The sequence below is a fragment of the Onychomys torridus genome, chromosome 13 (genome assembly GCF_903995425.1).
Source record: "Onychomys torridus chromosome 13, mOncTor1.1, whole genome shotgun sequence".
Lineage (NCBI taxonomy): Eukaryota > Metazoa > Chordata > Mammalia > Rodentia > Cricetidae > Onychomys > Onychomys torridus.
In genome coordinates this window covers 24,886,273-24,904,234 of record NC_050455.1, presented here as the reverse complement: position 1 = coordinate 24,904,234, position 17,962 = coordinate 24,886,273, and the positions used below count along the sequence as shown (strand labels likewise).

The following is a 17,962-nucleotide window of genomic DNA, read 5'->3' as shown; positions in this document are numbered from 1 at the left end:
GGGCCTGGATGTCACCATAGCCCCAGGTAGCACTGCAGGCCACTCAGATGGCATGGCTTCCATGGCAGTATGGTCCTCAGACACCAACATGGTCCCAGGTGGTGTCCCAGACCCCTGGCCTCAGCACAGTCATTGATGGTATCAGAAGCCACCAACATCAACACAGATCCTTGCTATGATAGGGCTACGGACCCAGACATGGCCTCTGGCAGCATTCCTGGCCCAGATGACACCATGGCCCCAGGTGACTGTGCAAGCCAGATGGGCTTGGCCCTTGGACACCAATGTGGCCACAGACCCCAGGCATCCCTGTGGCCCTGGTGGCAACATGGGTAATGGATGTCAGCACAGACCCTAGCTGCAGTAAGTCCACAGACCCAGACATGGCCCTAGGCAGCAGCCCAGGCCCAGACATCACCCTGGTTCTGGGTGGCAAGCAGGCCACCCACACCAGCCTATTCCTCACAGTCCTCATTTCTTCAGATCTTCCTCTCACCACAGCACAGGAACTATCCTTCCTCTCCTTCTCTCCCATTTCTCCACCATATACTTGCTCATCATAATGGCACCCGTCCACCCGGTGCACCGGACACCTGGGAATGGCTTCAGGGAGCCTGGACCGTGAGGACCCAAGCTGCCTCTATGACCACACTTTTGATTACCATAGCTCTGTAGTAAGTTTTGAAGTAAAGAAGGTTGCTGCTGTTCTTTCTTTTCTTTTGACTCAGGGTCTTATAATGTAGCCCAGGCTGGCCTCAGCCTCAGCCTCCAAGATCGTGGGCATTGATTGGTTTGACCATATCCTTAGCCTGGAACACTCTTGCGTATTTCTGTGTGATTGGCTCTTTGTCAGCCACATCTCAGTTCTGCTGTGTTTTTGGGTAGGGCCTTCCCTTTTCTCTAGTATGAAATGACAGGTTAATGTAACCATTTCTCAGTCCATTTTCTGTTGCTGTAGCAAAGTACCTAAAACTGGATAATTTGTAAAGGGCAGAAGTTTATCTTAGCTAATGGTCTGAAGTCTGAGAAACTGAGAAGCTTGTACCTCTGTGACCTAAACACCTCTTACAGGTCTTCTATGTCTCAGTACTTTATTGGCTACCGGTTTTTATTATTTGTATGGGTATTTTGCCTAAGTGTTCATCTGTGCACCATGCACATATACACGTGTGTGTGTGTGTGTGTGTGTGTGTGTGTGTGTGTGTGTGTGTGTGTATGTGTTGGAGGCCAGAAGAGGGCATCAGATCCCCTGGAACTGGAGTTCCTGATGGTTGTCAAGAGCTGCCATGTGTGTGCTGGGAATCGAACCTGAGTTTTCTGGAAGAATAGCCAGTGCTCTTGACTGCTAAGCCATCTCTCTGGCCCCAGCTACCAGATTTTAATTACCAAATTTTCTGTGGTTAATCATATTCAAAAGCAGAGCATGCCCCGATAGTCTTGTTTGATTACTTCCTGTAGACTCTGCCCTCCTTCCCTTCCCTTGATGTATGGCCAGTGAGTATACCTATGTGTCCTGCAGTTGTATTCTTATTGTTCGGAGCTGTGCTGGGCATAGAGTAGATGACTAACATTTGCTGAATGAATGAGCTTGTAAATGAGAATGTGTTCTTTTATAACTCAGAGCCTGGGCTTACAAGTGTTCATATTCATACTGTGTTGTTTCCTAAACAAATGTAATCAAAATGGCTTTCTTTCTTGTCCATTATTTATTAAGTGCTTTCTCCACCCCTTGTAAAGGCTCAGTCTGAGGAGATGCTGTTTTCTTCTAGCTTCGTTCTATGTAGCTCTCTTCCTTCTTGACACTTGTTATTGGAAGAAGAGTTTATAGTTGCTGTGCTTTGAGCATTGATTTTTAGGTTTTGTGTTATAAGAAAGCAAGCTGTAATGTATTTGCTTGGAATAAAACAAAAACAAAAGCACACCAGGACGTGGAAAACTTATCTCACTCTTGATTTTCTACTGACATTTTCTGCAACATTACTGAAGTTCTTAGACAAGGTCATTAGCCAAGAATTGACAAATTGACAGTGGCCGGGTAGAAGCACACTCCCAGAATGTGAGTGGTAGCAGGGTGAGCCACGGAGCCATGGGTAGAGGCTGTCGCTTTCAGTGCAGGGGATTTGCATGGCAGATAGTGGCTTGTGAGGGAAACCCTGGGCCAGCTTAACTGTTCTCTTTGGATGGTAGCCTTGGAGCTGTAGAGACTGTAGAGGGCTGCAGGGGCCATAGGGAGCCGTCTAGTGCTGGTGTGCCCATCCCGAACACAACACAAAGCAGTTCCTTTCTGTGCTTGGCAAGGGCAGTGCCACCAACCCTGTAGAGAATAAAATGTCCATGGGTGGATATGAGCAACAGAGTATCTGGGGGAATTAGCCGACAGAGGTTCGTTTGTGTTTCTCAAAAGGTTCTGTGGTTATTGAGAGTTGTAGCCATGGCTCTACTGTTCTGTTGCTCCTTCCTGTTTCCAGAGCACGCTTCCTAACCTGACTTAGATGTCGGTTTATGTATGTCTTCTGGGTGGGTCCCTTCTTTCCTCCCTTTGGAGTCCTGTGACTGACCTGGAGCGCTCTGCAGTCAGTTAGCCGCTAACCATTCTTTGTCTGGGATAGTCTTCAATTTATATTTAAATTGCTCTAGACGTTCATTCTAGCCATGCTTCCTCTCTCCCTTTTAAAGGAAGACTATCAGGTAGAAGTCAGCAGGATAGGTATCTGGAGGCTTTGGAGCCAGAGGGTGGGCTTAAAAATCTTCTCTTAATTCTCTTACCCCCTCCTGGTGTTTCTAGGCTCACAGGTGGGCCTAGTTCCTTTCACCCTTTCTTACTGACCCATTTCCTGGCCCTGTGTTTCGGCTGCAGTTTTTCTTCAAAGAAGAGTTGTTTTCAGAAAATTTCATAGCTGTTTTCTGACCAGGGTGTTTAGGTAATATATTTTGTTCCGTCTTTCATACTCTGGAGGTTATAACATTTTTTTTTTTTTTTTTAAACTGTAGAAGGTGGTTGGGGTGGGAAGATGCATCTCCCACTCCATTCTGACTAAACCAGGATTCCAAGTATGTAAAAGTGCATTAGCCAGTCTCCAAACCGGAGATGCTTCTCACCTTCGGGGTGACGGCAGCCTAAATTTCGGTGATAGCAAATCAAGCTTTCTGTTTTACTCTTTTTCTACTTTTTTAAATTGGATCACAGTTTTGTTGTTGTGTTGTTAAAGGAAACAACTGCACATCTTTGTTTGGGTGGCATCAGTTCCCTGTTCTTAGATTAACTCTCAGGTGAGAACTCCAAAAGCAATTGCAACCTTTGTCCTGACAGGATTTGGAGGACAGGCTTCTCAGCTCTGCTCCGAGTTCTGCACCCACACCTTGCTGGATAATGGACTGCTGTGGAAACAGCTCTGGGTGTCTCTTACACATGTGCTCACATGTGCATGGGCACAGCCAAGTTCTGCGGAAGACCCTTCTCCAAGAGGGAGCTCACGCTCATGCAAATGCCTTCCTGTGCAGCAAAATCCAGAGACTTTGAAAGATAGAATTAGTGAATCCTTCCCTCGCCCCCACCAGAGGCCTCAAAGCTCTTAAAATAAACCTTAAAAAATCTGGTACTCAGAGCTGCAGCTCCCAGAGCAGACAAATTGTAAACCTGGTGCAGCCAGACTCTCCTTCTCTGATCTTTTTCTGTTTTCTCTCTCAGTTTATTTTAATATCCCCTTTCATGGTCTTAACCTTTCTGAAACTTGACTCAGGCCTTCCTTGCCAGCCGCTGGCAGGAGAAGCAGCAGGACTTCCGGTCCTGGTTTTTGTGGCCTGTGTTTCTTCTGTGTGGCTTTGCTGCCCTAGATCCTCACTGGCCAGCATCCTGGGGTGTCATGTAGCTTTGGCATTTTGATGGTGCAAATTCTGGTCTCTTGATTTGGGTAGGATTTAGAAGATAGGGTTTTTAAAAAAAAAATAATTGTTGCTGTTGTTGTTATTATTTGAGACAGGGTCTCTCACAATGTAGCTCTGGCTGGCCTGGAACTTGTATCCCGGGCTGGTCTCAACTCACAGAGATCTTCGTGCTTCTACCACGCAGTTTTTACTCTCGTGCTGCTGAACAGGAGATCTGTGTCATCCTTGCCCCATTAGGGTACTTCTTCCTTCCCTTTGCCCCCACGAGCCCTGTTACCAGGGGAAATGGCGAATTCTTTACCTTGATTAATTTGGAGTATTAGCTTATGAAGTTACAAAATATCATTTCAGAGCAAGATGTCAGGGAGGCTCCTTGCAGTTCCCATGGAACAAGTTGACCTTTCAGTTCATTTTTTCAACATCTTTAGGGACCCATATGAAAAGAGCTCAGGCAGTAATTAGGGCTAAGCAAAGAAAATGAATGTGAAGCCAGAATGGTTAACAAGAAGCTTAAGAACCCAGAACCTCCTGCTACATAATAAACAGCAGTTTGAACTTTGCTCTCTCATTCCTTCCTTTTTAATTTGATTTTTTTTTTTCTCTTTTTGTTTCTCACTTGGATTTGAGGACTTCTGCTGTTTTATTGTGGTAGAATAAGAATCTGACTGATCAGGCCTGGTGAGCTTCAGATGGGGAGGAAGCAGGGTGGACTGCCTTCAGGTACTGGAGACTTCGGCCATCTGGGGAAGGGGTAAGCTAGATCCACTTACCTTCCCCCCAAAATTTTTGGGGATTAAGTATTTCCCAGATAATTTTTTTGTGAGGAATGGAAGAAATTTTCTGGCAGTTGTTAAGAGTCTGTGAGACTTTGCACAGTGTAGAGACTCAAACCGAAGCTCTGTCCAGGCATTTGTCTCTAAGGTCTGTGTACATAAGTACTAGGCCCACCTCTTAGCTCCTGTGAACCAGGCAGGTCTATGTACATGATAGTACTAAGCCCCTCTCCTTAGCTTCTGTGAACCAGGCAGGCAGTTAGAGTTAAGAGCTTTAGGTGTGTTGGCGCACATCTATAATCCCAGCACTTGAGAGGTGGAGGCAGGCAGAAAGGTATTCAAGACCAGCTTTAGCTACATAGTTGGAGGCCAGTGCACTAAATGAGACTGTCTCAGAACTGTTAAACACAAAGGTTTGCAGGCAGTGTCTATTATGGTCCAGCCCATTGTTCTATTGTTCTCCTGCAATGTATGTAGACAGGGTTTTTTGTTTTTGTTTGTTTGGGTTTTTTTGTTTTGTTATTTTTTTTGTGGGGGAGGGGTTGAGACAGGGTTTCTCTGTGTAGTTTTGGTGCCTGTCCTGGATCTTGCTCTGTAGACCAGGCTGGCCTCGAACTCATAGAGATCCGGCTGGCTCTGCCTCCCAGTGCTAGGATTAAAGGGGTACACCACCACCACTCAGCGACAGTTTTTTAAAAAGATTTATTATTTATTTATTTGTGTGTGTGTGTGTGTGTGTGTGTGTGTGTGTGTGTGTGTGTGTGTCTGTGTTCACAGAGGCCAGAAAAGGGCACTGGCTTGCCTCGAGTTGGAGTTGGAGTTATAGAAGTCCTGGCTGGCTGATACTGTGTTCTGGATGTTGCCAGATGTGGGTACTGGGACCTGAACTCAGGTCCTCTGAAAGAGCAGCAAGTGCCGTTCATCTCTGAGTCATCTCTGCCATCCACTCAAGCTAGTCGTGGTGGCAGGGGAGGAGGGATGGAGACGGAGAGGGAGGAAGGGAGAGAGAGCTTAGATTTCAGAGTCAGATCTGCTTTCTAATTCTGGTTCTTAGTAACATTGTGACCTTGAGAAAATGGCTTAACCTTTCTGAGTCGTCAGTTTTCTCCCCTTCAGTGGTAGGGTCATGATGGTACCTGTGATATGGGCTAGTGCAAGTTAGCACATGCTGAGTAAATACCCTGTATGTTAGCTTTAATTGCTGTTTGGGGAGACAAACCTTGCTGTGATTTGCACGTGGCTTCCCAAGTCGGTGTGTTAGAAACTTCTCCCCAGTGCAGCAGCGGTGCTGAGAGATGGAGCCCTTGCGAAGTGATTGGGTCCCGAGGGCCCTGCCCTCATGAGGACTTCTTGCTGGTTCTTCAGGAGTGCCTTGCTGATTAAGGGACACATTTGATCTTTATCTGTGTGTCTCTTCTGCTGTGTAAGGACAGTGGAAAGGCCTTAAACAGGTGCTGAATTCTGAATTTTAGACTTCCCAGCTTCAAAACTGTAGGAAAAACCCGTTCTTTATGAATTACTAAGTTTCAGGTATTCTGTTATAGCAGCCCCACGTGCACTAACACTATCCTTTTTGGCAAGAGAAAAGATGGTCGAAAGTAGCCAGAGGACACTAAGAAGGTTAGGGACTGGGGACAAGGAAAAACATCCAGCAAACTGGGAAACTAGAATTCTGAGTGCTTTGGGAGCTGTTGTTTACTCTGTTGGTAAATCCTAGGTCTTCCCTTGTTAGTCTACCAAACTGATGTCTCTTAGGTGCCCCAAACTGGTCCTCAGCAAAGAACCAATAGCTGTAGCGTTTATAGTGTCCTCCACCAGAACATTATGTTTTACAAAACTTGCTGTTTTTTGCCACCTGCTTTTTTTTTTTTTTTTTTTTGAGACGGCCTCATGTACCCTAGGCTGGTCTTGAACTTTAGATCTTCTTGCCTTTACCTCCCAAGTGTTGGATTCCAAGTGTACACTACTGTGTGTGGTTTTACTTTGAAGTGTTATAAATAATCAAAGCTGAACTATACTTGTCAAAATTAGTTCAGAAATGCATTTTAGGATGTTATGCCTTTGTCCTGACACATTGTGTATATTAGCTTGCTGCTTATTCCCAGAGTGGCTTGAGACACCTCTGTGCTAGTCTCCTCATACTGGCACTCAACCTGAAAGCTTGGCACACCTCGTGTTCCCTAGAGTCTAGAAGTGGTGAGCAGCTATCTCTTTTGGGGCAGAAGGAAGGGTGAAGTGCCCTTCTGGGGCATTAATAGTCCTTCCCACACATGTCTGTGGGGAGAAGAATAAACTGTGGACTAGATGGAGCTGCTTGCTGTGGGTGACAGGTAAGTGCCAACTATCATGTTAGATGAGAACCTTTGTTAGGCAGTTGCAGGTGCTTTTTCATGAGGCGCTCATACATCCATGGGTGCGTGCACACTCATGCGAACACCAAGAAGTTGGCTCAGTCTCCGGCAAATGTTGGCTGTGACGTGGAAGAAGGGGAGGCTCCTTTGCAGGCCTGCAGTGGAGGAGCTGTCGTCGGTCCTGGCCGCTTCAGTTCTTGGCAGAATCACTCACGGGGGACTTCTGATTGGGGAAGGCTGCTTACAGAAAAGGAGCACAGGCTTGGAGCCTGGCTTTACCTGGCTCCCGATTCCTGTGGCTGTTGAGACAGCGTAGTGCTATGTTCTCAGAAGTGGGTGGTATTGCTAGCCTGAAAACCAGATGTTGGCGGGCGGGGCTGTGCTTCCTTTGGAGGCAAAGGGCAGATGCCGGTGCTCGTTTTTCCCCTCCTAGTGGCCCCGTCTCTCTAGTCTTCACAGGGAGCATCTTTGAATCTGTTTTTGCTTTGTCTTTATGTCACCATCTTCCTAGTCTTTGGCTCTTTGTTTCTGTTTCTTCTCTTTTACAAGGAAGCAGATTTATTGAGCGTATCACAAGAACATAGCAGGCCGGGCAGGAACAGAAGAACCACCTGCCTGAGACAGTAGGCTGGGAGGCACCCAGAGGTATTCTGGAACGCTTGTGTTTTAGGCAGAGTTTGGGAACCCCTCAGCCCCGTGCTGTTCGCACTATGCAGACGAAGGAAGTCCTGGCTGGCTGATGCTCTGTTCTGGATGAGGCTGGGCTCCAGAGTGGCAGCTGCAGTGGAGTGCTGGAGATTGTATTGACAGCTGCTTCCGGTTTGACTGGAGCCAAGTGCTGTTTTCTTTGGTGGGCTGAGCTTGTAGAATTCCTGGATAAGGACTTGTTTCCTTTCTGGACCCACGGTTTGGTCATGCAACAGTGTATCTTGATCATAGTCTTATATTCATCCCCCATTGTCCTCTTCCAAATTCTGTCTTTGACCCAGCAACACCGAGTCATGACTTCTTTCCACATTTCTCCCTGATAAAGCAACAAAGCTAGTCTCAGGTAGTTACTTGCAGGGGTTTTCTCCAGTAGCTTGTTTGAGCTGTGCAGCGATGGCACATAAGTCCTATCTGTCACTTGTTAATCTGACTGGGACTCTTTGGGGGTGCTATGAGAAGAGACACATATCTGGGGTTGTTTATTAGAAGGTCTGTGTTGCCTGGCCCAGGGCTTTAAGAGCATTGAGGGCTTTGGGTGATGGGGACTGAAAGTCTTTATCTGGAGGTGTAGCTGTTGGGCTCAGTCTGGTGTGTTTTGTGGGGAAGTCCTCAGATAATGCCGTGAGTCTTAGGCAGTTGTCCAGAGAGATGAGGAAGAGAAACTGTAGGTTGTAGGGAGTACCTGCTGTAAGGTGCGTAGGTTGTGTAGCAGCTTCCAACAGTGCTTGAGCAGAGAGAGAGAAAAAGTCTTCTCTTTCACAGGCCAAGGCTGCCCAAGGCTTTCAGATTCACTAATTGTTGCTTGGCTAGAGATCCTCGCTTGCCAGGAGAGGAGGACTTTTCCATTTCAAGGTTTATTAAGGAGGCTGCTGGGTCCTTCACTCTGAGGACTGTGGAGTTGTCTTGGAGACTAGGAAGGCTTTTAGATTTCACCAGAGTTGCTTTGGTCAGAAATTACAGCTCCTAAGCTTAAATAGAGACCCCTGAGGGTCTGAGAGGATGCTGGATTCCTCACCTCTCAGTATGTGCTGGAACAGGAGGGACTGGGCACATCCATACCCCAGCCCCAGGCCATAACACAGTGTAGAGGCAGGAGAACCATTTATGAGAGTGGGTTCTCTTCTACAATGTGGGTTCCAGGGATGGAACATGGTCATCTGGCTTGACAGAAAGCACCTTTACCCACTAAGCCATTGTGCTGGCCCAAGCTTTTGTTTGTTTATTTTTTTCTGAGATAGGCTCTTACTAATGTAGCGCACATACAAAAAACCAAATAAATATAATAAAAATTAACCTTATATAGAAAGAGAAAAGTAGCCCACAAAACAACTGTCTTCTTCCCCAAACCCAAGAGTATAATATATTTGTGCTGGCCATGTAGGATACTACTGTCATCCCAGGAACTGAGAGGGTATTCTAGTTAACCTTGCCAATGTGACACAAGCTGCAGATCTGGGAAGAGGGATCCTCAGCTCAGGAGTTGTCTCCATTGGATAGGTTAATGGTTGCTGTGGGAGAATCCAGTGAACTGTCGGCAGTACCATCTCTGGGCAGGTGGTCCTGGGTTGTCTAAAAGTGCAGCCTGCACAAACCAAGGGGAACAAGCCAGGGGACAGTGTCCCTCCGTGGTCTCTGCTGCAGTTCCTGCCTCCAGGTTCCTGCCTTCCGTTCCTGTCTCAGCTTCCCTCAGTGATGGACTGTGATACATAAGAAACAAATCCTTCTTCTCCCAAGTTGGTTTTGGTCATTGTTCATCACAGTAACAGAAAAGCTAACTAGGCCAGAGGATCACTAGTTTGAGAGTTTGCAGCTAGTCTGGCCCACATGGTAATACACTGTCTTTAAAAAAAAAAAAAAAAAAAAAGCACACGCCCAGCACTCAAGAGGCAGAGACAGGAGGATCTCTGAGTTCAGGGCCAGCCTGGTCTACAGAGTGAGTTCCAGGACAGCCAAGGCTACACAGAGAAACCATGTCTTGAAAAAACAAAAACAAACAAACAAAAAAAGAATTTATTGTTATCAAACTCATTTCCCACCATGGCCTCCTTGCTACTTGGAATCTTTGGCCATCACCCTCACGGTCACTGCCATCATAAGCAAGTGTCGCCAAGGTTACTTCTTTCCAGCCTTCCCTTTCCTTTTTTGGTATGTGGGCTGTTCTTCCAGAGTGTGTATATGTGTCCCCGCAAGTTATGCATTGCAAGCCTTGCCCAACTGTGGGCCTGTTTGGAGAAAGATGATCATTAATTATGGGTGTGGCCTTGACTCCATTGGCTTAGTGTTCCTGTAAGAGGAGACACGGTGAGCTTGCATGCATACACTCAGTCACTTTCCCTCATGTGTGCTGGCTCTCAGATCTTTTGTGCTGCATTTGGGAAAGGTTGTGTTAGGACATTGTAAAAAGGCAGCTGTTTGCAAGCTAGGTTGAGGTATTTCCCCAGAAATTGTATTGTCTACAACCCACATCTTAAACTTCCAGCCTCCAGAATGCTGAGAAAATAAATGTTTGTTATTTAAGACACTAGTCTATGGTAGTGTGTTGTTTTAGCTGAAGCAAGCTAATATAGTGAGGTATAATCTGGCTGTTTATCTGCTTGTGCCTAGACATTTAGGAATAAGCAAGGATATAAAATTATTCCTAGTTATCATTCAAAATGGCCATGTTGCACTGTTCTCATAGATAATTGTAACTCCATTATAAAGAAAGGAAGAATATCATTTTTACAGTGGTATTCAGTGTCTGATAGCTATTAGCAAAAGGTAGCTGTCCCTGGTGAGTTACTGTAAATACACTTTATCTGTTCTGTTACCTGCTGTTTCATGAATGCATCCCAGAAGCATCTTATCTTGTTTTTCATACTTGTCTTCTAGTGAGAAGTGTTCTGATTTGCAACTTCAGGGGATAATTACAATATTCATTAATTTCTGTTCTTTTCTTCCCTTCCATTTATTTCTGGTTCCTAGAGAAAATTTTTCCCTCAATCTGTAATAACAGGAAATAAGTTCCTTCATTAAAAGGATGTTTTACAACACTGGTTTCTCTCTGGGCATGGTAGTGGAAAGTCTGTGTCAGCACCTCCTTACACAAGTAAAGGTCTCCCTAGTATGGTCTAAATTAAGAGGCTTGGAGGGGAAGGGCAGGCCTGACTTCAGGCTACACTGGAGAATTTATTATTATTGCTATTGCATTGAAATAGGAGTAGGAGAGGATCATTTGATTTTCTTACCAAGGATTCAATCATAAACATTGATCATACATGTTATGTACATTGAGCATGGTGTTATAGGGAACAGGATTTTTGGTTCGTAGAGGTTCATATTGATTAAATGAGTGGGTAGCTATATAGAGTAACTTTAGCACTCAGAAACCCAAGGGTAGGCCTATAGAGTCAATGCCCTGGATGCTAGTGAATGGGTATGTATGCTCTGAGTCTGCCTGGATTGTAATGGACTGAGAGCATCCTCTTGAGGGCTATTGTTCCGGTTTCATTTCTTTTGCTGTGATAAAATACCCTGACATAAGGAACTGGGGGTTTATTTGGCTTACAGTTCCAGGTTGCAGTCACTGAGGGGAAGTCCAGGCAGGAACTCAAACAGCTAGTCAAATCCATGGCCAAGAGCAGAAAGAAACGGATATACCAAGCTGCCAGCTTTCTGCTTTAGATCTCCTGCCAAGGGAACGGTACTGCCCACAGTGGGCTAGGTCTTCCAATATCAGTCAAGACAGTCTCTCTCCCACAGGCATGCTCACAGGCCAACCTGATCTAGACAGTTCCTCAATTAAACTATTTCCTGGTGGTTGTAGGTTATGTCAAGCTGACAGTCAGCACAGCCATGCTTCCCTTAACACTTGAATCTGTAAGGAAGCAGTAGGGAAAAGCTGTGTAGAGGGCGGTTTGTTGCACTTTTAATTTTTCTTGGTATTTTGCCCCTCTGTGTCTGTTCTTCACTATAGATGGGACTGGTTCTCATGTTCTGTATAAATGATTTTTTTCTTTCTTTAATTTTTTTTGAGACAGGGTTTCTCTGTGTAGCTTTGTCCCTTTCCTAGATCTAGCTCTGTAGACCAGGCTGGCCTTGAACTCACAAGAGATCCTCCTGCCTCTGCCTCCAAAGTGCTGGGATTAAAGGCGTGCGCCACAACTGCCCGGCTTTTTTTTTTTTTTTTTTCTTCTTCTTCTTTGAGACAGAGTCGCTGGCCTTGAATTGGATATGAAACCTTGAATTTGTAATCCTCTTCCTCCTGCTTCCCAAGTGCTGGGGTTACAGGTGTGTCACATCACACTGGGGATGGAACTCAGGGCTTCCCAAATGGTGAGCAGGCACTTTACCAACTGAGCTACATCATCATTCTGTATAAATGCAGACTTTAAAATTAATAGCAAGTGGTCATCTACAACAGTTGAGATGGATGGGTTGGCTCAGGAGAGGGCAGAAGCAGGGAGATCTATGAAAGATACCTGAGAAAGGAATTGAAGAGAGTCAGAAAGCAGAAGCCAAAAAGAATTTGAATTAATCTAGAACAAGTGCAAGCCCAGATTGGAAGGTGTGATCTGGATTAGCAGCTGTTGGGGGTTTGGAGTCAAGGGGGCAGTACTGGAAGATTTCTGTGAGAATGAAGAGAGACAGGAACAGTTAGCTTGGGGTATACTGGGAAGATTGGCTTAATTATTAGGCCACTTTTACGGTCTCCTCCATTCTGTCTTTGTTGTGGTACTTTTTGTTTGTTTCTAGTTTTGGTGTTTGGATTTTGGAGACAGGGTTTCTCTGTATAGCTCTGCCTGTCCTGGAACTCACTCTGTAGACCAGGCTGGCCTCGAACTCACAGAAATCCACCTGCTTCTGTCTCCTGAGTGCTGGGATTAAAGGCGTGCCCCAGCACTGCCCAGCAATATTTCTGATATTACATGGTGAGTATTCTTGTAAATGTCCTTTTTGTGTTCTAAAAGGCAGGAGGGGGCCTAGTCTCTGTGTTACTTAGGGAACACTATGTCTGCTGCTTAGCAGGTGCCACACAGACTGCTGGTGAGCCTGTTAGGAACAGTGAAATGTGAGGGCTTGGGGGCTGTGGTGATGGTGACCATGGTGACAGCACATACATACATACATACATACATACATACATACATACATACACACACACACATACATACATACACATACATACATACATACATACATACATACATACATACATACATACACACACATACACACACACACATACATACATACATACATACTGGCTTTGGGAGGTGAATCAAGACCGAACAGAGAAGGAAGGTGGCTGACATTTCTTTGTGTCAACTGCCAAGGTAGTCCAACTGTTAGGTATATTTAGTGGTAAGTACAGAATCAGTGTGGTCCCCATCCTTTAGAACCTCCCAGTCGACCAGGGAGCCGGTCAGCTGGAAACACAATGTGCTTCTGTGATGAGGCAAAGACAGGCACTCTAGAGGAGAGGATTGGAGGAGCGTAGAGGAAACAATTTCTGACCTGTGTAGGAATTGGCCAGATGAAGAGGAGGAGGAAATGGCCTTCCAAGCAAGGGCAGTGGCATGTGCAGAGGTCTGGTGGTGGGAGCAGGGTGTCGTGGAGCAGTGGAGAAGAGGCTGTCTACGGGCAGGATGACAGAAGAATCGCGTTCTCTCTAGATAACAGAATTTATAGAGAGAGTCTCTGTAGATATGGGAAGGGGACTTATTAGAATAATTTATAAGCTGTGGTCCAGGTACTCTAACAATGGCTGCCTCTGAGTGGAGAACCCGAGAATTCAGTGTTTGTTTGATCCACAAACCTAGATGCCTCAGCTGGTCTTCAGTGTACGCTGGAATCCCAAAGAAGTAGGCCCCGATGTCGGTAAAAGGAATGGATTTGTTAACAAGGCAGAAGCAAGCAGGAAAAGAACACAAACTTCCTTCTTCCATGTCCTTATGTAGGCTTCCAGTAGGAGGCATGGCTTGATTAGAGGCAGGTCTTCCCACCTTAAAAGATCTGGATTATAAAGGGGTGTCTTCCCATTTCAAAGATCTCGATTAAAGGTGTGTCTTCTCACCTCCAAGATCCAGATTAGAAGTGGATCTTCCCACTTCAAATTAAGCAAAAATCACTCACAGGTGTGCCCCATTAGCTAATTCCAGATATAGTCAGGTTGACAACCAAGAATAGCCATCACAGCCTGTATTTTGTGGGTCATAGGAAAATACAGGTCTTCAGCAGGGCAGGAGATAGGGTCAAATTTGTATGGTGCCTGCTGAGTGATATCATTGACATTTAATCAAGGTTTGTACATGTAATTTGCTGGTCTTGGTGCCCCAGGATCCTTTGACCAAGCAATGAAGGTTACCTCTTTTTTCCAGATTACCACCTGTATGTAGGAGTCTGAAGCCAGGAGAAGGGGCCTGCCACGGGCCTCAGGGCCTGGTGTTTGATCTCAGTCCGGCAGCCCAAGGCAGTGTTGCTGAGCACTTGGTGTCCATGTTGGAGCAGCTGCTCCTTCCTCTTAACTCCTCTGACCCTCGGCTTTCACTGCGGAGCGCCTGCACAGCAGCTTAAAATTCCTCAGCCACGCTCTCTACAAATTGAAAAATTTTACGACAATGTCATTCCTATCAACAGAAGTTTTGAAAAGTAGGACTGAGGAATAAAGACCCCTCTGCCTTGTCTCCCTGCAAGGGAATTTGAAAAATATAGAATTTCTAAGTTTTATGTTAAATATCCTTGGGGTTTCTTTTCCTTTCCTTTAAGAAGTTTTTCTATTAACCACAGATCCAGCGGAGCCACTGTGGGAAGATAATCCCTTTTGGCTGGAGCTCCAGCTCCACGTTGTGAACTTTTTAATTTTCTTTCATCGGCAGTGGGCTGGGACCCAGCTGTGCAGTCACGGGGCTCAGCACAGTCCTGTTTGGGGCGAGTTATCTCTGGGAATCTCTGTTTTTCCCTTGTACCTACCTAATGAAAGACAAATTAAATCAATTTTTAATCAAGGACATGAATGACAGGGCTTTCCTTAGAAGAGAAATCATAAGGCCCCAAAGCACTAGATATGGTAAACAGTGACGTCTTTATTTGCATGTATGCTGCCAGGCATGGCTTCACGTCAGGGAACATTTGGAAAGCTGCCATGCCAGGGAGATGAAGGGAGTGCTTCTCTCTGCTCTTCTCTTTCACAGTTTGGGCGCACCTGTGTGTTCCCAGCATTTTGTGGTACATAGTGTTCAGAGGCATTGGAATCAGTGAAAGGTGGTCTGATTAGGACCTTCTTCCTCTCCTGTTGCTCCTCCTCCTGGCCCCTCAGCTTGCCATTTGTTCATTCAGCATACATTTACTCCTTCTGAGTTGGTTTGGGGGTCAGTTTCAGGGAATAGGGTGAAGGGAACATTCCCAAGTGAGTTGTGGCTGAGAGACATGATTTATCTTCCCTACATTTTGTCTTTTATATTGGAAAACAGAGTTCCAGGGTACTATCAGTACCAACATCCTTCTGAAAATTGCCTTCTTACATCTGCTTTGGCAGATGCAGATGTTCCACTTCCTGGTTTTCCTTATGGTGGTGTGGGATGGCGGAGGAAGAGGGGTGGGGACTCCAGCTCAGGCTATCCTTGGACTCTGCCTCCATGGGCAGTGAAGGGTGAATGTGTCTAGTTGAGCTTTCTTTGCTGGGGGTTTGAATTCCATCATCACAGGCCTCCCTTTCAGGTTCTGGACTCTTAAAGCAGTGACATTTCTAAAGAATCTATGCAGGGCCAGATCTTCCCTGAAGCCTGCTCTCTGATGTCTGTTGCTGTTGAATGGGCTCTGTGAGTGCTTGTCTGTATCTGAAGAAAAAGTGAGTTTTATTGAGAGCTATTTAAAGGGGTTCAGGGGAGTGGATATTGGTTATGCCAGTGACTCTGGGCTGAGCAAGTAAAAGCTGTAACTTCTGCTTCCTCAGTGTGATGTTCTGCCTGGGTCTGACCTGTTGAAAGCCTATAGGTGATGGCCTCATGTAAAAGGTGAAAATGGCTTACAGCAATTAGGGATTTGAACAGGAACATGAAGAATAGGGAAGCTTGGTAAATAAACTGGTAGTAGTTGATAAGTAGGGTAGAAGGAAAGGGGACGTTGGTATCTAGAGCTCGTGTGTCTGGCTTGGGTAGGATAGCCAGCAGGCAGCTCTAGAGGAGGACCAGGCATATAGCATGAAGAAGAGAGTTTGGACCCGAGTGTGAAGCATACAGGAGACTATAGTAGGTTATCCTTCCAGAAGCAGGAAGGCAGGCTTTGCTGAAATCTCATGTTCAAATTATTCACTGCGGTCTGTCTCTGTGGGTAGATAATGTGATCCAACTCCAATTCTGTTTACCACTTCCTATTAAGAAAAATAGAGGGCTGGCGAGATGGCTCAGAGGTTAAGAGCACTGACTGCTCTTCCAGAGGTCCTGAGTTCAATTCCCAGCACCCACATGGTGGCTCACAACCATCTACAGTGAGATCTGGCGCCCTCTTCTGATGTGCAGGGATACATGAAGGCAGAACATTGTATACATAATAAAGAAATAAATTAAAAAAAAAAAACAAAAAGAGAGATAAAACAAAAAAGAAAAATAGAAACAAGGGGTTTCTAAGAGCTAACTACTGACTTATAAGGCCAAGGAATGAGTTAGAGTTAAACTATGATGTTCTAATTATCTAGATGGCAGGCTTCATTCTATTCCTATTTTTACTTTAAGACCGTTTTGAAAAGAGAGATTCCAGAGATTTGCACAGTACATTGAGCTCTGTGTTCAGAATTTGCCAAATCTGCCTGGGAAAGCAGATCCTTGCATATCATGATGCTCACTGCCCATCAGCTCTTTGCTCCAGCATTTATTTGTTGAAACAAATGCATATGCCTAGTTTTGGGTCTTCAGGTCTTCAAAAAGCACCATGGCCTCTTCTTGAGATGTTCCCTTCATTGTCTTTTGACTAACTTCTTTTAATCTTCCAAGCTTACTACTTCCAGTAAACCCTCTATGACCCCCTTACCATGGTGGAAACATCTGCACTGCTGCCTGAAAGCTATCTTTGCAGGGCTCTTTAACCTAGTGTCCTTTGCCCTTCTGGGAGCTCCTAGGGAAGAACATCCTTGTTCATTTATTCTCTGCACCCCCAGCATCTGGTACATATTTAGCATGTTGCAGGCCTTAACAGATATGTATGGAAGGATGTATTATCTTTCAGTTGGATGTGTTAAAGTGACACCTGGATATGAATGTTGTAGTTTTGTTTTTTTTTTTTCTTTTTCCTAATGAGTGGATTTTTGCTCTTCTTACAGCTTTCCAATTTGGCTGAACAGTGTCTTTGCAAAAATAATTTTTTTTGGATTGGCCTGTTACCTGGGGTTGAAATGGCTTTGTGTGGGTATGAACCTCAGGCAGTAAGTGGACTGTGCATCAGTGCTGTGTAGACATGGTATTTCTTTGTGCTTTTCAGATGCTCTCCACATCTCTGTGAATTATAAGTCAAACATCTGGCTTCTCTGAAGCCAGGGCTTATGTCTTTATGGGTTGTTTATGGGAGTGGTTGCCTTTCATGATGAGAGCCTTGCAGTATTAACCAAACGTCCTGAATTTAGTATTTTCTCTTGGCATTACCAGAGGCTGCGGCTGCTGTGTGAGAGTCACTAGAAGAAGACTCTGAGGGGACAAGCTCTTTAGGCAAACTAGAGAAGGGTATTGGGAGAGCCTGAGTGACAGCCAGAAAAGTACGCTCAACCAAGACTGAGGTGGTGGTTCTGTAGGGAACTAGAATAAATGAGGTACTTGTTATAAAGAGGACTGGGCATTGCTCATACTCTGTTACTCTTTACATGATGCTATCTTGGGGCTGGAGAGATGGCTCAGTGGTAAAGAGCACTTGGCTCCTCTTCCAGAAAACCGGGTTTGATTTCTAGCACCCATGTGGTGGCTCATGACCATCTGTAACTCCAGTTCCAGGGGATCCAGTTTACTCTTCTGTCCTCCACAGGCACCAGGCATGCATGTGATACACAGCCATACCTGCAAGCAAAACACCTACGCATATAAAATAAAAAATTTAAAAAAGATGTCTTTCTTATAACCCGTTGGAGTTGGGTCATGACAAGCCTAAACTACAGACTTAAATGCTTTCTGATTTTCAGCCAGGATATACCCTGTCTAGAAGCAGTTGGTACAGTGGACTGTTTCTGGGATGTGTTTACCTTGGCAGGTAGGTGGCATGCTGTTCTCTTCCAGCTAATCTAGT

The 17,962-nt window shown here is 45.3% G+C and overlaps 1 protein-coding gene across 4 annotated transcripts in view; it reads left to right on the top strand.

Annotated features, from left to right (window-relative positions):
• Positions 1-17,962, top strand: part of Sil1 (SIL1 nucleotide exchange factor) — a 248,983-nt gene that overhangs the window by 25,239 nt on the left and 205,782 nt on the right. The window contains exon 1 of one of the 4 annotated variants that reach the window (XM_036205316.1): positions 4,570-4,636. The exons of the other annotated variants lie outside the window; for them this stretch is intronic. The gene's annotated coding sequence lies outside the window, so the exon portion shown is untranslated. Of the gene's footprint in view, positions 1-4,569; positions 4,637-17,962 lie in introns of those variants that run through there. 4 annotated transcript variants of the gene reach the window in all.